Source organism: Mustela nivalis (assembly GCF_964662115.1).
Source record: "Mustela nivalis genome assembly, chromosome: 2".
Taxonomy (NCBI): domain Eukaryota; kingdom Metazoa; phylum Chordata; class Mammalia; order Carnivora; family Mustelidae; genus Mustela; species Mustela nivalis.
Window position 1 is genome coordinate 64,138,279 of NC_139021.1, and position 19,649 is coordinate 64,157,927.

Consider the following 19,649-nt stretch of genomic DNA (forward strand, 5'->3'; position numbering starts at 1 on the left):
GTTCCTTGCACAAGGGAAGGGTGCCTGTGTGGCTTAGTCAGGTCAACGTCTGACTCTTGATTTCGGCTCAGGGCGTGGTCCCATGGTCTGTGAAATCCAGCCCAGCGTCTGGTTGTGCACTTGAGTGGGAAGGCTGTCTAGGAATCTCTCTCTCCCTGCCCCTCTCCCGCTTGCATGTGTGTGTGCCCTCGCTCTTTCTCTCCCTCAGAAATGAAGAAGCAGAAGTCATCGTAGTGGTAGGAGTGGTAGTTATTTTCACATCAGTGGGTAATGAGACAACCTTGGCTTGGAATGGGAGCTCTGAAATTCCCTAGCTGTGTGATCTTGGGGCAAGTTGTGTCCCCTCTCTGAACCTCAGTAGTATAGGACACACTGGGTTATTGGGACAATTAAGTGATCAGTAAAGGACACTTAAAACCCTTGGTTGCTTGGCATAGAATCCCTTCATACAATCAATTCTCAGTCGCAGTAGGATCAGCAATTTGATCGTTTTATTTTTTTGGTCCTTAACAATGAAAAATGCTCTCTCACATGGCTATAGGGAATAGGTAGCATCAGTTCAAGAATGGGGTGGATCTCCAGTCAAAGGAGCAATGGGTGTGGCTGAAGGGGTAAGGAAGCACAGGAGCTTTTGTGCTCTGGTTGTGAGTGTTGGTGGCTGCTGGGAAAGGGAATCAGACCTGCAGGGGACCCGAGAACTTGGAGTCTGGCCAGTGCACCCTTGCTCCCTTCTTGGGCTTCTGGGCTTTCAGGGGAGCCTGTGGCCCTTGAGGGCATTTGGAGGCTGTGCCCAGAAGAGCAGGAGCAGGAGCTGGAGCTGGAGCAGGAGCAGGAGCAGGAGCAGGAGGCCCCCCGGAGACAGGCTGGACCTTGGGCCCAGAGTTGGCCAGCTTCTGCCTGAGGCAATGGTTTTCTTCCTTGAGCCTTTGGAACTCCCTCTCTGCCCACAGAACAGCCTTCTGGCTCTCCTCACTTCTGTTCTCCACCAGGCGGCGCTCTCGGTCATGCAAGGAGGAGATTCTCTGCCATTCTCGGTGCAGGTCGTCGGCCATCTTCTTGTAGAGGCCTAAGTTCCAGTGGGCAGCATCCACCTTCCTGCGCACCTTGGCGAGTTCGTTCTTCACTTGCAGGCAGCGTGCCTTCTCCTCCATCATCTTCCTCTCCAGGTGTTTGAGGTGCTCTTCGCACAGCTTAGGCTCTGCCTCGAGCTTCAGGTGCAGCTTCTGAATCTCCCTTTCCAGGAGGCTGTTTCGCTGGTGAAAAGATACTTGCTCAGCTTGGTGGATTGTTGTGTTTCCTGGGAGCTCTTCATTCCCCTGACGTGCCTTCTTCAGTGCCCTGGATGGCTTTCCTTGATTCAGGGGGCTCCCACGGGGCACGTGATCAGTGGAGGAGGAGCCAGTCTACACCTGCCTCCTTGAGCCCCCACCTTCCAGATGATCTCGAAGGAGCTCTAGCAGATGCATCACCGTCAGTAGGATCTGGCTGAGGGTGTGGTGTTGGCTCTGGCCCTCAGCGGGGGCCTGCCACGGCACACCTCCGTCAGGAAGCTCTGGCCTGCCTGCCTCCCCTGCCTCTTCCTGCCCTCTCAGTCCACAGCTGCCAATGTCCTGAGACAGAGGGTCTGCACTTCCCCGCAGATCAGGGCTGTCCTTGAAGTCTTCTGGCATATTCCTCGCAGGGGGTTCTCCATCGTCCTGGGCTGCTCCACAGATGGGATTTTCATCGGTGAGCTGGTGAGGGCTCTTCTTCAACAGCCTTTGCCGAACTCCCTTCAGCAGTTGCGTAGCGTCTCCCACAGAAAAGTACCCGACATCTTGATTCAGGGCAGCCAGAGCAAGGATCTGTAGCGGGAGAGGACTGGCCTTGTGCTCCGATGATGCGACGGCTCCATGGGCTGGTGCATCCGGGTCGGTCTTCTCCATGTCTTTTCCAGATACTTCATTCTGGGCACAGTGCCCCTTTCTTCCTCTTAAGCGGAGTCCACACTTTACTGGAATGAACACCAGCAACACAGTGCACACGAGGATCTCCCAGCCAAACCCAGAGTCTCGTGGCCCATGTGGCCAACGTTCGATTATCGGCAACCCAGAAGCCCACAGCTGTTCCCGGAGAGCCCACAGCGGCTCCAGAACTGTGTGGGGAGACATTGTAATGGCCACCAGCTGGCTCCAGAGAGCCTGGGGGCTTTGTCTCTGATCACCAGTGTCCTCTCGGCCACTAGAAACTGCTTGGAACCCCTACGAGGGTTCCGTCTCCAATGCAAACCAGTGCCTGGCAACAGGAGCTGAAGGGAATAGGGGTGGGGGAGGTGCACCCGAGACTCCAAGGCAAATCAGTGCCTGGCAACAGGAGCTAACAGTCGTTGGGCAGCGGAGGAGAATCTCTATATTGTGGACCTGAAAAAAATGCAACCCTCTGTAGCATTGTCTTGGAATTAAACTTTGACACTTATAAAAAAAAGTTAAAAATGAAACTAGATATCAAAGGGAGAAACATAACAAAATCTAAACACGTAGAAAGTAACTTTCTAGATTATCGGAGACAAAAGATAAAATTTCAGTGCACTGACCCGAAGGAAAATAAAACTACAACGTATTAAAATTGATGGGACACAGCTAAATCAACAGAGAGCTCAATTTTTAGCACTCAATGCATACATTAGAAAGGAGGAGGAGCATCTGGGTGGCTCAGTCAGTTAGTCCAACTCTTGATTTTGACTCGGGTCATGGTCAACCTTGGGATAGTGAGGCTGAACCTGCATTGTGCTGGTGCTGGGCATGGTGGCTGCTTAATCATCTCTCTCTCCCTTTCTCTGTCTCTGTCTCTGTCTCTCTCTCTAAAAAGAAAAGGAGTCTCAAAACTATAATCTTTCTATTTTAGAACCTAGAAAAAGAGGAGAAACTAAAACTAAAGAAGAAAACCAGAAGAATCCTTCTACCCCATTTCAAGATATTCGTCTACAGTAATCAAAAGTGTGTGGTGTTGGTGAAGAGCTAGACCAATGGAACAGAATAAAGATGGATAAGTGGAACAGAATCAAGGACCCAGAAAGTGAACTACACCCATATGTCGAATGGGGCCTTGACAAAGGTAAAAAGCCGTTCAGTGGAGGAGTGACAGCGTTTTGAATAAATGGTGCTAGAGCAAGTGGACATGCATAGGCATGAAAGAAGAAGGAGAAGCAGAAGAGGGAGCGGGAGAGGGGAGGAGGAGGTGGAGGACGAGGAGGCCGGGGACCACAATCTAAGTATCAAACCCTATACAAAACTTAACTCAGGCTGCCTGGGTGAGGCAGCCTGTGCGGCAGCCAGCTCTTGATTTCGGCTCTTGTCAAGCTCTCAGCGTCCCGGGACAAAGTCAGGCTCCAAGCTCACTGGCGAGGCTGCTTGAGGATGCTCTTTTCCCTTCTCCCTCCAGGCCCCTGCCCGCTCATGCACATGTTCACTCTCCCAAAGGAAAAAAAGAAAAAAAGAGTATTTTAAAAAGTAGCTCAAAATTAATCACTGCCTTACATGGAAAATGATAAATCTTATAGGGAAAATGTGGGGAAAAATTTCCAGAATGGAAAGCTAGGTAAAGAATCCTCCAGTCGAACATCAAATTATTTTCCCTAAGGTAAAGTTGATTAATTAGACTTTATCCAAAAATCAGAATTGTAAATCTGTGCCGTGTGAAAGACCTCCTTAAGAAGACCCAAAAGACAAGCTACCAACTTGGAGGAAATAGGTCCAAATCACATAGCTAATAGAGGACTCCTGTCTGAAGCATGGAAACTCAGAATTTGATCCCCATGTAAGCATGCAATCTAGTTAGCAAAAGGAAATAGAAGGGGGGTGGGGAAAAAGTAAAGGGCCTGCCAACTTTACCAAAGCGTAGACAGATGGAAACCACATAGAAAGTTGCCATTGGGGCAATTCAAATGAAAACTCCAGTGAGCTCTCACTGCACACCTATCACAGTGATTCAAACCAAATGCGCCAGAGAGGGAGAGAGAGACCCCACCACCAAATGCAAGGCAGGATGTGGAATGACTGGATCACTCCCGCATCACAGTTGGGAATGGAAAATGATAGAGCTGACTCTTGAAAACAGTTAAGAGTTTCTTTTCCTTTTCCAAGCCGTGAGTTACATTCCCGTTCACATGCAGTATAATATCAATTTCAGGTGTCCAATAGAGTGGCTCAACCCTTCCACACAGATTCTTTGAGAACTAGACTTGCTACCGCCTTAGGAGCAGGTCATGGCACTATGGCATTTATCTTAGAGAAATCAAAACTTAACGTTTGCTCCAAAGCCTGTAGGGGAATGTATCTGTGTCCTTATGAAAGCATTGGGGCTGCCAAGGGGGTGGAAGGGACTGGAGTGGTTGGATATTGACACTTGACAGGGCTGCTGTAAGTGATAAACTCCTCTTGCTTCTTTGAAGGCCCCTTCCCCTTAATGGTGGTCCTGAGGACGAGGAGAATAGGAATGTCAACGATTTCAATCACTTTCAACCTGCCAAGCATTAGAACACCATCTCTTCTACACTAGTTCACTCTCGTCTTAATCCTCAGTATCCCAAAGCAGACAGGTGGGGTCTGGTCCAAGAGGGGTTGCAGGCAGTGTCCCTTCCACAGGCCATCTCCCCTCTTGCCCAGAAGCCCAATGACCAGGTCCCAGGCTTTCAACTCATCTAATTTCTGTGCCTTCTCTAGGGACACCAGGGAACTTCTGGGCTCTTTTTCTGGCTTCAAGGAGGCTCTGCGACGCTGGGTCTAGTGCTCTCAGCCGACTTGGACCACACGGCCAGTTGTCTCCTCCTGCATGGGCCACCTATTGGCTCGGGTGGATCAGGTGAGGGCATGTCCTCTCAGAGAGATACATGGAGAACAGAATAGAGGACCTCTTTCTGGCATTGTTTACCCTAATCTCTCAGTGGTTGCTACCATCGCTTGACTTCCCTGGAATTTCAAGCCCAGGAGAGGGGGGTGGGTCAGCAGCCAGAACTGTGGCTTCACCCTTGTGTCTTTTTTGAATGTTTTCCGCAACCCAGAGGGCTTCCGACAACACCAATTGATAACCGCATATGGTTTCCGTGGGCCAGGCATCCAGGTGCATCTAGCCAGGGACCTGTGTCTCAGGATCTCTCACAAGGCTGCAGTCAAGATGTCATGTGGGTCTTCAGTCATCTCCAGGCTTGTTGGCGGGAAATCTGCTTGTGTGCTCACTCGGGTGGCTCCTAGCAGCCAGAGGTCCTCCATTGCGGTGAGCAAGAAATATTCATTCCTTGCCACATGGGCCTCTCCATCATACAGCCCACAAGGAGCAGGCGGCTTCCCTCAAAACCAATGGTGAGGGAGCGAGAGCAAGCCCAAGAGGAGACCAGTGTCTTTGTCTACGAGCCTCAGAAGGGACATGCTATCTATCTCTCGGGCCATATTCTGTCCTTTCGAAGTGAGGCAGGAGTTCCTGACTCTAATCCAGTGGTAGAGTATGGAACACAAAACGAGGTGTACCCATGAAGGGAATCGTTGGAGACCCTGAAAGGCTGCCCTCCATGCTTTGCTGGGACTTTACCTCAGCTAGGCATCACCATAATCCTTGCATCCAAACTAGAACGTGACCTATGAGAAAATTTTGTCAAGCCCTTCTGGGATCCTTACAGCAGCTTGCCTAGAAGTTCCTTGCACAAGGGAAGGGTGCCTGTGTGGCTTAGTCAGGTCAACGTCTGACTCTTGATTTCGGCTCAGGGCGTGGTCCCATGGTCTGTGAAATCCAGCCCAGCGTCTGGTTGTGCACTTGAGTGGGAAGGCTGTCTAGGAATCTCTCTCTCCCTGCCCCTCTCCCGCTTGCATGTGTGTGTGCCCTCGCTCTTTCTCTCCCTCAGAAATGAAGAAGCAGAAGTCATCGTAGTGGTAGGAGTGGTAGTTATTTTCACATCAGTGGGTAATGAGACAACCTTGGCTTGGAATGGGAGCTCTGAAATTCACTAGCTGTGTGATCTTGGGGCAAGTTGTGTCCCCTCTCTGAACCTCAGTAGTATAGGACACACTGGGTTATTGGGACAATTAAGTGATCAGTAAAGGACACTTAAAACCCTTGGTTGCTTGGCATAGAATCCCTTCATACAATCAATTCTCAGTCGCAGTAGGATCAGCAATTTGATCGTTTTATTTTTTTGGTCCTTAACAATGAAAAATGCTCTCTCACATGGCTATAGGGAATAGGTAGCATCAGTTCAAGAATGGGGTGGATCTCCAGTCAAAGGAGCAATGGGTGTGGCTGAAGGGGTAAGGAAGCACAGGAGCTTTTGTGCTCTGGTTGTGAGTGTTGGTGGCTGCTGGGAAAGGGAATCAGACCTGCAGGGGACCCGAGAACTTGGAGTCTGGCCAGTGCACCCTTGCTCCCTTCTTGGGCTTCTGGGCTTTCAGGGGAGCCTGTGGCCCTTGAGGGCATTTGGAGGCTGTGCCCAGAAGAGCAGGAGCAGGAGCTGGAGCTGGAGCAGGAGCAGGAGCAGGAGCAGGAGGCCCCCCGGAGACAGGCTGGACCTTGGGCCCAGAGTTGGCCAGCTTCTGCCTGAGGCAATGGTTTTCTTCCTTGAGCCTTTGGAACTCCCTCTCTGCCCACAGAACAGCCTTCTGGCTCTCCTCACTTCTGTTCTCCACCAGGCGGCGCTCTCGGTCATGCAAGGAGGAGATCCTCTGCCATTCTCGGTGCAGGTCGTCGGCCATCTTCTTGTAGAGGCCTAAGTTCCAGTGGGCAGCATCCACCTTCCTGCGCACCTTGGCGAGTTCGTTCTTCACTTGCAGGCAGCGTGCCTTCTCCTCCATCATCTTCCTCTCCAGGTGTTTGAGGTGCTCTTCGCACAGCTTAGGCTCTGCCTCGAGCTTCAGGTGCAGCTTCTGAATCTCCCTTTCCAGGAGGCTGTTTCGCTGGTGAAAAGATACTTGCTCCGCTTGGTGGATTGTTGTGTTTCCTGGGAGCTCTTCATTCCCCTGACGTGCCTTCTTCAGTGCCCTGGATGGCTTTCCTTGATTCAGGGGGCTCCCACGGGGCACGTGATCAGTGGAGGAGGAGCCAGTCTGCACCTGCCTCCTTGAGCCCCCACCTTCCAGATGATCTCGAAGGAGCTCTAGCAGATGCATCACCGTCAGTAGGATCTGGCTGAGGGTGTGGTGTTGGCTCTGGCCCTCAGCGGGGGCCTGCCACGGCACACCTCCGTCAGGAAGCTCTGGCCTGCCTGCCTCCCCTGCCTCTTCCTGCCCTCTCAGTCCACAGCTGCCAATGTCCTGAGACAGAGGGTCTGCACTTCCCCGCAGATCAGGGCTGTCCTTGAAGTCTTCTGGCATATTCCTCGCAGGGGGTTCTCCATCGTCCTGGGCTGCTCCACAGATGGGATTTTCATCGGTGAGCTGGTGAGGGCTCTTCTTCAACAGCCTTTGCCGAACTCCCTTCAGCAGTTGCGTAGCGTCTCCCACAGAAAAGTACCCGACATCTTGATTCAGGGCAGCCAGAGCAAGGATCTGTAGCGGGAGAGGACTGGCCTTGTGCTCCGATGATGCGACGGCTCCATGGGCTGGTGCATCCGGGTCGGTCTTCTCCATGTCTTTTCCAGATACTTCATTCTGGGCACAGTGCCCCTTTCTTCCTCTTAAGCGGAGTCCACACTTTACTGGAATGAACACCAGCAACACAGTGCACACGAGGATCTCCCAGCCAAACCCAGAGTCTCGTGGCCCATGTGGCCAACGTTCGATTATCGGCAACCCAGAAGCCCACAGCTGTTCCCGGAGAGCCCACAGCGGCTCCAGAACTGTGTGGGGAGACATTGTAATGGCCACCAGCTGGCTCCAGAGAGCCTGGGGGCTTTGTCTCTGATCACCAGTGTCCTCTCGGCCACTAGAAACTGCTTGGAACCCCTACGAGGGTTCCGTCTCCAATGCAAACCAGTGCCTGGCAACAGGAGCTGAAGGGAGTAGGGGTGGGGGAGGTGCACCCGAGACTCCAAGGCAAATCAGTGCCTGGCAACAGGAGCTAACAGTCGTTGGGCAGCGGAGGAGAATCTCTATATTGTGGACCTGAAAAAAATGCAACCCTCTGTAGCATTGTCTTGGAATTAAACTTTGACACTTATAAAAAAAAGTTAAAAATGAAACTAGATATCAAAGGGAGAAAGATAACAAAATCTAAACACGTAGAAAGTAACTTTCTAGATTATCGGAGACAAAAGATAAAATTTCAGTGCACTGACCCGAAGGAAAATAAAACTACAACGTATTAAAATTGGTGGGACACAGCTAAATCAACAGAGAGCTCAATTTATAGCACTCAATGCATACATTAGAAAGGAGGAGGAGCATCTGGGTGGCTCAGTCAGTTAGTCCAACTCTTGATTTTGACTCGGGTCATGGTCAACCTTGGGATAGTGAGGCTGAACCTGCATTGTGCTGGTGCTGGGCATGGTGGCTGCTTAATCATCTCTCTCTCCCTTTCTCTGTCTCTGTCTCTGTCTCTCTCTCTAAAAAGAAAAGGAGTCTCAAAACTATAATCTTTCTATTTTAGAACCTAGAAAAAGAGGAGAAACTAAAACTAAAGAAGAAAACCAGAAGAATACTTCTACCCCATTTCAAGATATTAGTCTACAGTAATCAAAAGTGTGTGGTGTTGGTGAAGAGCTAGACCAATGGAACAGAATAAAGATGGATAAGTGGAACAGAATCAAGGACCCAGAAAGTGAACTACACCCATATGTCGAATGGGGCCTTGACAAAGGTAAAAAGCCGTTCAGTGGAGGAGTGACAGCGTTTTGAATAAATGGTGCTAGAGCAAGTGGACATGCATAGGCATGAAAGAAGAAGGAGAAGCAGAAGAGGGAGCGGGAGAGGGGAGGAGGAGGTGGAGGACGAGGAGGCCGGGGACCACAATCTAAGTATCACACCCTATACAAAACTTAACTCAGGCTGCCTGGGTGAGGCAGCCTGTGCGGCAGCCAGCTCTTGATTTCGGCTCTTGTCAAGCTCTCAGCGTCCCGGGACAAAGTCAGGCTCCAAGCTCACTGGCGAGGCTGCTTGAGGATGCTCTTTTCCCTTCTCCCTCCAGGCCCCTGCCCGCTCATGTACATGTTCACTCTCCCAAAGGAAAAAAAGAAAAAAAGAGTATTTTAAAAAGTAGCTCAAAATTAATCACTGCCTTACATGGAAAATGATAAATCTTATAGGGAAAATGTGGGGAAAAATTTCCAGAATGGAAAGCTAGGTAAAGAATCCTCCAGTCGAACATCAAATTATTTTCCCTAAGGTAAAGTTGATTAATTAGACTTTATCCAAAAATCAGAATTGTAAATCTGTGCCGTGTGAAAGACCTTCTTAAGAAGACCCAAAAGACAAGCTACCAACTTGGAGGAAATAGGTCCAAATCTCATAGCTAATAGAGGACTCCTGTCTGAAGCATGGAAACTCAGAATTTGATCCCCATGTAAGCATGCAATCTAGTTAGCAAAAGGAAATAGAAGGGGGGTGGGGAAAAAGTAAAGGGCCTGCCAACTTTACCAAAGCGTAGACAGATGGAAACCACATAGAAAGTTGCCATTGGGGCAATTCAAATGAAAACTCCAGTGAGCTCTCACTGCACACCTATCACAGTGATTCAAACCAAATGCGCCAGAGAGGGAGAGAGAGACCCCACCACCAAATGCAAGGCAGGATGTGGAATGACTGGATCACTCCCGCATCACAGTTGGGAATGGAAAATGATAGAGCTGACTCTTGAAAACAGTTAAGAGTTTCTTTTCCTTTTCCAAGCCGTGAGTTACATTCCCGTTCACATGCAGTATAATATCAATTTCAGGTGTCCAATAGAGTGGCTCAACCCTTCCACACAGATTCTTTGAGAACTAGACTTGCTACCGCCTTAGGAGCAGGTCATGGCACTATGGCATTTATCTTAGAGAAATCAAAACTTAACGTTTGCTCCAAAGCCTGTAGGGGAATGTATCTGTGTCCTTATGAAAGCATTGGGGCTGCCAAGGGGGTGGAAGGGACTGGAGTGGTTGGATATTGACACTTGACATGGCTGCTGTAAGTGATAAACTCCTCTTGCTTCTTTGAAGGCCCCTTCCCCTTAATGGTGGTCCTGAGGACGAGGAGAATAGGAATGTCAACGATTTCAATCGCTTTCAACCTGCCAAGCATTAGAACACCATCTCTTCTACACTAGTTCACTCTCGTCTTAATCCTCAGTATCCCAAAGCAGACAGGTGGGGTCTGGTCCAAGAGGGGTTGCAGGCAGTGTCCCTTCCACAGGCCATCTCCCCTCTTGCCCAGAAGCCCAATGACCAGGTCCCAGGCTTTCAACTCATCTAATTTCTGTGCCTTCTCTAGGGACACCAGGGAACTTCTGGGCTCTTTTTCTGGCTTCAAGGAGGCTCTGCGACGCTGGGTCTAGTGCTCTCAGCCGACTTGGACCACACGGCCAGTTGTCTCCTCCTGCATGGGCCACCTATTGGCTCGGGTGGATCAGGTGAGGGCATGTCCTCTCAGAGAGATACATGGAGAACAGAATAGAGGACCTCTTTCTGGCATTGTTTACCCTAATCTCTCAGTGGTTGCTACCATCGCTTGACTTCCCTGGAATTTCAAGCCCAGGAGAGGGGGGTGGGTCAGCATCCAGAACTGTGGCTTCACCCTTGTGTCTTTTTTGAATGTTTTCCGCAACCCAGAGGGCTTCCGACAACACCAATTGATAACCGCATATGGTTTCCGTGGGCCAGGCATCCAGGTGCATCTAGCCAGGGACCTGTGTCTCAGGATCTCTCACAAGGCTGCAGTCAAGATGTCATGTGGGTCTTCAGTCATCTCCAGGCTTGTTGGCGGGAAATCTGCTTGTGTGCTCACTCGGGTGGCTCCTAGCAGCCAGAGGTCCTCCATTGCGGTGAGCAAGAAATATTCATTCCTTGCCACATGGGCCTCTCCATCATACAGCCCACAAGGAGCAGGCGGCTTCCCTCGAAACCAATGGTGAGGGAGCGAGAGCAAGCCCAAGAGGAGACCAGTGTCTTTGTCTACGAGCCTCAGAAGGGACATGCTATCTATCTCTCGGGCCATATTCTGTCCTTTCGAAGTGAGGCAGGAGTTCCTGACTCTAATCCAGTGGTAGAGTATGGAACACAAAACGAGGTGTACCCATGAAGGGAATCGTTGGAGACCCTGAAAGGCTGCCCTCCATGCTTTGCTGGGACTTTACCTCAGCTAGGCATCACCATAATCCTTGCATCCAAACTAGAACGTGACCTATGAGAAAATTTTGTCAAGCCCTTCTGGGATCCTTACAGCAGCTTGCCTAGAAGTTCCTTGCACAAGGGAAGGGTGCCTGTGTGGCTTAGTCAGGTCAACGTCTGACTCTTGATTTCGGCTCAGGGCGTGGTTCCATGGTCTGTGAAATCCAGCCCAGCGTCTGGTTGTGCACTTGAGTGGGAAGGCTGTCTAGGAATCTCTCTCTCCCTGCCCCTCTCCCGCTTGCATGTGTGTGTGCCCTCGCTCTTTCTCTCTCTCAGAAATGAAGAAGCAGAAGTCATCGTAGTGGTAGGAGTGGTAGTTATTTTCACATCAGTGGGTAATGAGACAACCTTGGCTTGGAATGGGAGCTCTGAAATTCACTAGCTGTGTGATCTTGGGGCAAGTTGTGTCCCCTCTCTGAACCTCAGTAGTATAGGACACACTGGGTTATTGGGACAATTAAGTGATCAGTAAAGGACACTTAAAACCCTTCGTTGCTTGGCATAGAATCCCTTCATACAATCAATTCTCAGTCGCAGTAGGATCAGCAATTTGATCGTTTTATTTTTTTGGTCCTTAACAATGAAAAATGCTCTCTCACATGGCTATAGGGAATAGGTAGCATCAGTTCAAGAATGGGGTGGATCTCCAGTCAAAGGAGCAATGGGTGTGGCTGAAGGGGTAAGGAAGCACAGGAGCTTTTGTGCTCTGGTTGTGAGTGTTGGTGGCTGCTGGGAAAGGGAATCAGACCTGCAGGGGACCCGAGAACTTGGAGTCTGGCCAGTGCACCCTTGCTCCCTTCTTGGGCTTCTGGGCTTTCAGGGGAGCCTGTGGCCCTTGAGGGCATTTGGAGGCTGTGCCCAGAAGAGCAGGAGCAGGAGCTGGAGCTGGAGCAGGAGCAGGAGCAGGAGCAGGAGGCCCCCCGGAGACAGGCTGGACCTTGGGCCCAGAGTTGGCCAGCTTCTGCCTGAGGCAATGGTTTTCTTCCTTGAGCCTTTGGAACTCCCTCTCTGCCCACAGAACAGCCTTCTGGCTCTCCTCACTTCTGTTCTCCACCAGGAGGCGCTCTCGGTCATGCAAGGAGGAGATTCTCTGCCATTCTCGGTGCAGGTCGTCGGCCATCTTCTTGTAGAGGCCTAAGTTCAAGTGGGCAGCATCCACCTTCCTGCGCACCTTGGCGAGTTCGTTCTTCACTTGCAGGCAGCGTGCCTTCTCCTCCATCATCTTCCTCTCCAGGTGTTTGAGGTGCTCTTCGCACAGCTTAGGCTCTGCCTCGAGCTTCAGGTGCAGCTTCTGAATCTCCCTTTCCAGGAGGCTGTTTCGCTGGTGAAAAGATACTTGCTCAGCTTGGTGGATTGTTGTGTTTCCTGGGAGCTCTTCATTCCCCTGACGTGCCTTCTTCAGTGCCCTGGATGGCTTTCCTTGATTCAGGGGGCTCCCACGGGGCATGTGATCAGTGGAGGAGGAGCCAGTCTGCACCTGCCTCCTTGAGCCCCCACCTTCCAGATGATCTCGAAGGAGCTCTAGCAGATGCATCACCGTCAGTAGGATCTGGCTGAGGGTGTGGTGTTGGCTCTGGCCCTCAGCGGGGGCCTGCCACGGAACACCTCCGTCAGGAAGCTCTGGCCTGCCTGCCTCCCCTGCCTCTTCCTGCCCTCTCAGTCCACAGCTGCCAATGTCCTGAGACAGAGGGTCTGCACTTCCCCGCAGATCAGGGCTGTCCTTGAAGTCTTCTGGCATATTCCTCGCAGGGGGTTCTCCATCGTCCTGGGCTGCTCCACAGATGGGATTTTCATCGGTGAGCTGGTGAGGGCTCTTCTTCAACAGCCTTTGCCGAACTCCCTTCAGCAGTTGCGTAGCGTCTCCCACAGAAAAGTACCCGACATCTTGATTCAGGGCAGCCAGAGCAAGGATCTGTAGCGGGAGAGGACTGGCCTTGTGCTCCGATGATGCGACGGCTCCATGGGCTGGTGCATCCGGGTCGGTCTTCTCCATGTCTTTTCCAGATACTTCATTCTGGGCACAGTGCCCCTTTCTTCCTCTTAAGCGGAGTCCACACTTTACTGGAATGAACACCAGCAACACAGTGCACACGAGGATCTCCCAGCCAAACCCAGAGTCTCGTGGCCCATGTGGCCAACGTTCGATTATCGGCAACCCAGAAGCCCACAGCTGTTCCCGGAGAGCCCACAGCGGCTCCAGAACTGTGTGGGGAGACATTGTAATGGCCACCAGCTGGCTCCAGAGAGCCTGGGGGCTTTGTCTCTGATCACCAGTGTCCTCTCGGCCACTAGAAACTGCTTGGAACCCCTACGAGGGTTCCGTCTCCAATGCAAACCAGTGCCTGGCAACAGGAGCTGAAGGGAGTAGGGGTGGGGGAGGTGCACCCGAGACTCCAAGGCAAATCAGTGCCTGGCAACAGGAGCTAACAGTCGTTGGGCAGCGGAGGAGAATCTCTATATTGTGGACCTGAAAAAAATGCAACCCTCTGTAGCATTGTCTTGGAATTAAACTTTGACACTTATAAAAAAAAGTTAAAAATGAAACTAGATATCAAAGGGAGAAACATAACAAAATCTAAACACGTAGAAAGTAACTTTCTAGATTATCGGAGACAAAAGATAAAATTTCAGTGCACTGACCCGAAGGAAAATAAAACTACAACGTATTAAAATTGGTGGGACACAGCTAAATCAACAGAGAGCTCAATTTATAGCACTCAATGCATACATTAGAAAGGAGGAGGAGCATCTGGGTGGCTCAGTCAGTTAGTCCAACTCTTGATTTTGACTCGGGTCATGGTCAACCTTGGGATAGTGAGGCTGAACCTGCATTGTGCTGGTGCTGGGCATGGTGGCTGCTTAATCATCTCTCTCTCCCTTTCTCTGTCTCTGTCTCTGTCTCTCTCTCTAAAAAGAAAAGGAGTCTCAAAACTATAATCTTTCTATTTTAGAACCTAGAAAAAGAGGAGAAACTAAAACTAAAGAAGAAAACCAGAAGAATACTTCTACCCCATTTCAAGATATTAGTCTACAGTAATCAAAAGTGTGTGGTGTTGGTGAAGAGCTAGACCAATGGAACAGAATAAAGATGGATAAGTGGAACAGAATCAAGGACCCAGAAAGTGAACTACACCCATATGTCGAATGGGGCCTTGACAAAGGTAAAAAGCCGTTCAGTGGAGGAGTGACAGCGTTTTGAATAAATGGTGCTAGAGCAAGTGGACATGCATAGGCATGAAAGAAGAAGGAGAAGCAGAAGAGGGAGCGGGAGAGGGGAGGAGGAGGTGGAGGACGAGGAGGCCGGGGACCACAATCTAAGTATCACACCCTATACAAAACTTAACTCAGGCTGCCTGGGTGAGGCAGCCTGTGCGGCAGCCAGCTCTTGATTTCGGCTCTTGTCAAGCTCTCAGCGTCCCGGGACAAAGTCAGGCTCCAAGCTCACTGGCGAGGCTGCTTGAGGATGCTCTTTTCCCTTCTCCCTCCAGGCCCCTGCCCGCTCATGTACATGTTCACTCTCCCAAAGGAAAAAAAGAAAAAAAGAGTATTTTAAAAAGTAGCTCAAAATTAATCACTGCCTTACATGGAAAATGATAAATCTTATAGGGAAAATGTGGGGAAAAATTTCCAGAATGGAAAGCTAGGTAAAGAATCCTCCAGTCGAACATCAAATTATTTTCCCTAAGGTAAAGTTGATTAATTAGACTTTATCCAAAAATCAGAATTGTAAATCTGTGCCGTGTGAAAGACCTTCTTAAGAAGACCCAAAAGACAAGCTACCAACTTGGAGGAAATAGGTCCAAATCTCATAGCTAATAGAGGACTCCTGTCTGAAGCATGGAAACTCAGAATTTGATCCCCATGTAAGCATGCAATCTAGTTAGCAAAAGGAAATAGAAGGGGGGTGGGGAAAAAGTAAAGGGCCTGCCAACTTTACCAAAGCGTAGACAGATGGAAACCACATAGAAAGTTGCCATTGGGGCAATTCAAATGAAAACTCCAGTGAGCTCTCACTGCACACCTATCACAGTGATTCAAACCAAATGCGCCAGAGAGGGAGAGAGAGACCCCACCACCAAATGCAAGGCAGGATGTGGAATGACTGGATCACTCCCGCATCACAGTTGGGAATGGAAAATGATAGAGCTGACTCTTGAAAACAGTTAAGAGTTTCTTTTCCTTTTCCAAGCCGTGAGTTACATTCCCGTTCACATGCAGTATAATATCAATTTCAGGTGTCCAATAGAGTGGCTCAACCCTTCCACACAGATTCTTTGAGAACTAGACTTGCTACCGCCTTAGGAGCAGGTCATGGCACTATGGCATTTATCTTAGAGAAATCAAAACTTAACGTTTGCTCCAAAGCCTGTAGGGGAATGTATCTGTGTCCTTATGAAAGCATTGGGGCTGCCAAGGGGGTGGAAGGGACTGGAGTGGTTGGATATTGACACTTGACATGGCTGCTGTAAGTGATAAACTCCTCTTGCTTCTTTGAAGGCCCCTTCCCCTTAATGGTGGTCCTGAGGACGAGGAGAATAGGAATGTCAACGATTTCAATCGCTTTCAACCTGCCAAGCATTAGAACACCATCTCTTCTACACTAGTTCACTCTCGTCTTAATCCTCAGTATCCCAAAGCAGACAGGTGGGGTCTGGTCCAAGAGGGGTTGCAGGCAGTGTCCCTTCCACAGGCCATCTCCCCTCTTGCCCAGAAGCCCAATGACCAGGTCCCAGGCTTTCAACTCATCTAATTTCTGTGCCTTCTCTAGGGACACCAGGGAACTTCTGGGCTCTTTTTCTGGCTTCAAGGAGGCTCTGCGACGCTGGGTCTAGTGCTCTCAGCCGACTTGGACCACACGGCCAGTTGTCTCCTCCTGCATGGGCCACCTATTGGCTCGGGTGGATCAGGTGAGGGCATGTCCTCTCAGAGAGATACATGGAGAACAGAATAGAGGACCTCTTTCTGGCATTGTTTACCCTAATCTCTCAGTGGTTGCTACCATCGCTTGACTTCCCTGGAATTTCAAGCCCAGGAGAGGGGGGTGGGTCAGCATCCAGAACTGTGGCTTCACCCTTGTGTCTTTTTTGAATGTTTTCCGCAACCCAGAGGGCTTCCGACAACACCAATTGATAACCGCATATGGTTTCCGTGGGCCAGGCATCCAGGTGCATCTAGCCAGGGACCTGTGTCTCAGGATCTCTCACAAGGCTGCAGTCAAGATGTCATGTGGGTCTTCAGTCATCTCCAGGCTTGTTGGCGGGAAATCTGCTTGTGTGCTCACTCGGGTGGCTCCTAGCAGCCAGAGGTCCTCCATTGCGGTGAGCAAGAAATATTCATTCCTTGCCACATGGGCCTCTCCATCATACAGCCCACAAGGAGCAGGCGGCTTCCCTCGAAACCAATGGTGAGGGAGCGAGAGCAAGCCCAAGAGGAGACCAGTGTCTTTGTCTACGAGCCTCAGAAGGGACATGCTATCTATCTCTCGGGCCATATTCTGTCCTTTCGAAGTGAGGCAGGAGTTCCTGACTCTAATCCAGTGGTAGAGTATGGAACACAAAACGAGGTGTACCCATGAAGGGAATCGTTGGAGACCCTGAAAGGCTGCCCTCCATGCTTTGCTGGGACTTTACCTCAGCTAGGCATCACCATAATCCTTGCATCCAAACTAGAACGTGACCTATGAGAAAATTTTGTCAAGCCCTTCTGGGATCCTTACAGCAGCTTGCCTAGAAGTTCCTTGCACAAGGGAAGGGTGCCTGTGTGGCTTAGTCAGGTCAACGTCTGACTCTTGATTTCGGCTCAGGGCGTGGTTCCATGGTCTGTGAAATCCAGCCCAGCGTCTGGTTGTGCACTTGAGTGGGAAGGCTGTCTAGGAATCTCTCTCTCCCTGCCCCTCTCCCGCTTGCATGTGTGTGTGCCCTCGCTCTTTCTCTCTCTCAGAAATGAAGAAGCAGAAGTCATCGTAGTGGTAGGAGTGGTAGTTATTTTCACATCAGTGGGTAATGAGACAACCTTGGCTTGGAATGGGAGCTCTGAAATTCACTAGCTGTGTGATCTTGGGGCAAGTTGTGTCCCCTCTCTGAACCTCAGTAGTATAGGACACACTGGGTTATTGGGACAATTAAGTGATCAGTAAAGGACACTTAAAACCCTTCGTTGCTTGGCATAGAATCCCTTCATACAATCAATTCTCAGTCGCAGTAGGATCAGCAATTTGATCGTTTTATTTTTTTGGTCCTTAACAATGAAAAATGCTCTCTCACATGGCTATAGGGAATAGGTAGCATCAGTTCAAGAATGGGGTGGATCTCCAGTCAAAGGAGCAATGGGTGTGGCTGAAGGGGTAAGGAAGCACAGGAGCTTTTGTGCTCTGGTTGTGAGTGTTGGTGGCTGCTGGGAAAGGGAATCAGACCTGCAGGGGACCCGAGAACTTGGAGTCTGGCCAGTGCACCCTTGCTCCCTTCTTGGGCTTCTGGGCTTTCAGGGGAGCCTGTGGCCCTTGAGGGCATTTGGAGGCTGTGCCCAGAAGAGCAGGAGCAGGAGCTGGAGCTGGAGCAGGAGCAGGAGCAGGAGCAGGAGGCCCCCCGGAGACAGGCTGGACCTTGGGCCCAGAGTTGGCCAGCTTCTGCCTGAGGCAATGGTTTTCTTCCTTGAGCCTTTGGAACTCCCTCTCTGCCCACAGAACAGCCTTCTGGCTCTCCTCACTTCTGTTCTCCACCAGGAGGCGCTCTCGGTCATGCAAGGAGGAGATTCTCTGCCATTCTCGGTGCAGGTCGTCGGCCATCTTCTTGTAGAGGCCTAAGTTCAAGTGGGCAGCATCCACCTTCCTGCGCACCTTGGCGAGTTCGTTCTTCACTTGCAGGCAGCGTGCCTTCTCCTCCATCATCTTCCTCTCCAGGTGTTTGAGGTGCTCTTCGCACAGCTTAGGCTCTGCCTCGAGCTTCAGGTGCAGCTTCTGAATCTCCCTTTCCAGGAGGCTGTTTCGCTGGTGAAAAGATACTTGCTCAGCTTGGTGGATTGTTGTGTTTCCTGGGAGCTCTTCATTCCCCTGACGTGCCTTCTTCAGTGCCCTGGATGGCTTTCCTTGATTCAGGGGGCTCCCACGGGGCATGTGATCAGTGGAGGAGGAGCCAGTCTGCACCTGCCTCCTTGAGCCCCCACCTTCCAGATGATCTCGAAGGAGCTCTAGCAGATGCATCACCGTCAGTAGGATCTGGCTGAGGGTGTGGTGTTGGCTCTGGCCCTCAGCGGGGGCCTGCCACGGAACACCTCCGTCAGGAAGCTCTGGCCTGCCTGCCTCCCCTGCCTCTTCCTGCCCTCTCAGTCCACAGCTGCCAATGTCCTGAGACAGAGGGTCTGCACTTCCCCGCAGATCAGGGCTGTCCTTGAAGTCTTCTGGCATATTCCTCGCAGGGGGTTCTCCATCGTCCTGGGCTGCTCCACAGATGGGATTTTCATCGGTGAGCTGGTGAGGGCTCTTCTTCAACAGCCTTTGCCGAACTCCCTTCAGCAGTTGCGTAGCGTCTCCCACAGAAAAGTACCCGACATCTTGATTCAGGGCAGCCAGAGCAAGGATCTGTAGCGGGAGAGGACTGGCCTTGTGCTCCGATGATGCGACGGCTCCATGGGCTGGTGCATCCGGGTCGGTCTTCTCCATGTCTTTTCCAGATACTTCATTCTGGGCACAGTGCCCCTTTCTTCCTCTTAAGCGGAGTCCACACTTTACTGGAATGAACACCAGCAACACAGTGCACACGAGGATCTCCCAGCCAAACCCAGAGTCTCGTGGCCCATGTGGCCAACGTTCGATTATCGGCAACCCAGAAGCCCACAGCTGTTCCCGGAGAGCCCACAGCGGCTCCAGAACTGTGTGGGGAGACATTGTAATGGCCACCAGCTGGCTCCAGAGAGCCTGGGGGCTTTGTCTCTGATCACCAGTGTCCTCTCGGCCACTAGAAACTGCTTGGAACCCCTACGAGGGTTCCGTCTCCAATGCAAACCAGTGCCTGGCAACAGGAGCTGAAGGGAGTAGGGGTGGGGGAGGTGCACCCGAGACTCCAAGGCAAATCAGTGCCTGGCAACAGGAGCTAACAGTCGTTGGGCAGCGGAGGAGAATCTCTATATTGTGGACCTGAAAAAAATGCAACCCTCTGTAGCATTGTCTTGGAATTAAACTTTGACACTTATAAAAAAAAGTTAAAAATGAAACTAGATATCAAAGGGAGAAACATAACAAAATCTAAACACGTAGAAAGTAACTTTCTAGATTATCGGAGACAAAAGATAAAATTTCAGTGCACTGACCCGAAGGAAAATAAAACTACAACGTATTAAAATTGGTGGGACACAGCTAAATCAACAGAGAGCTCAATTTATAGCACTCAATGCA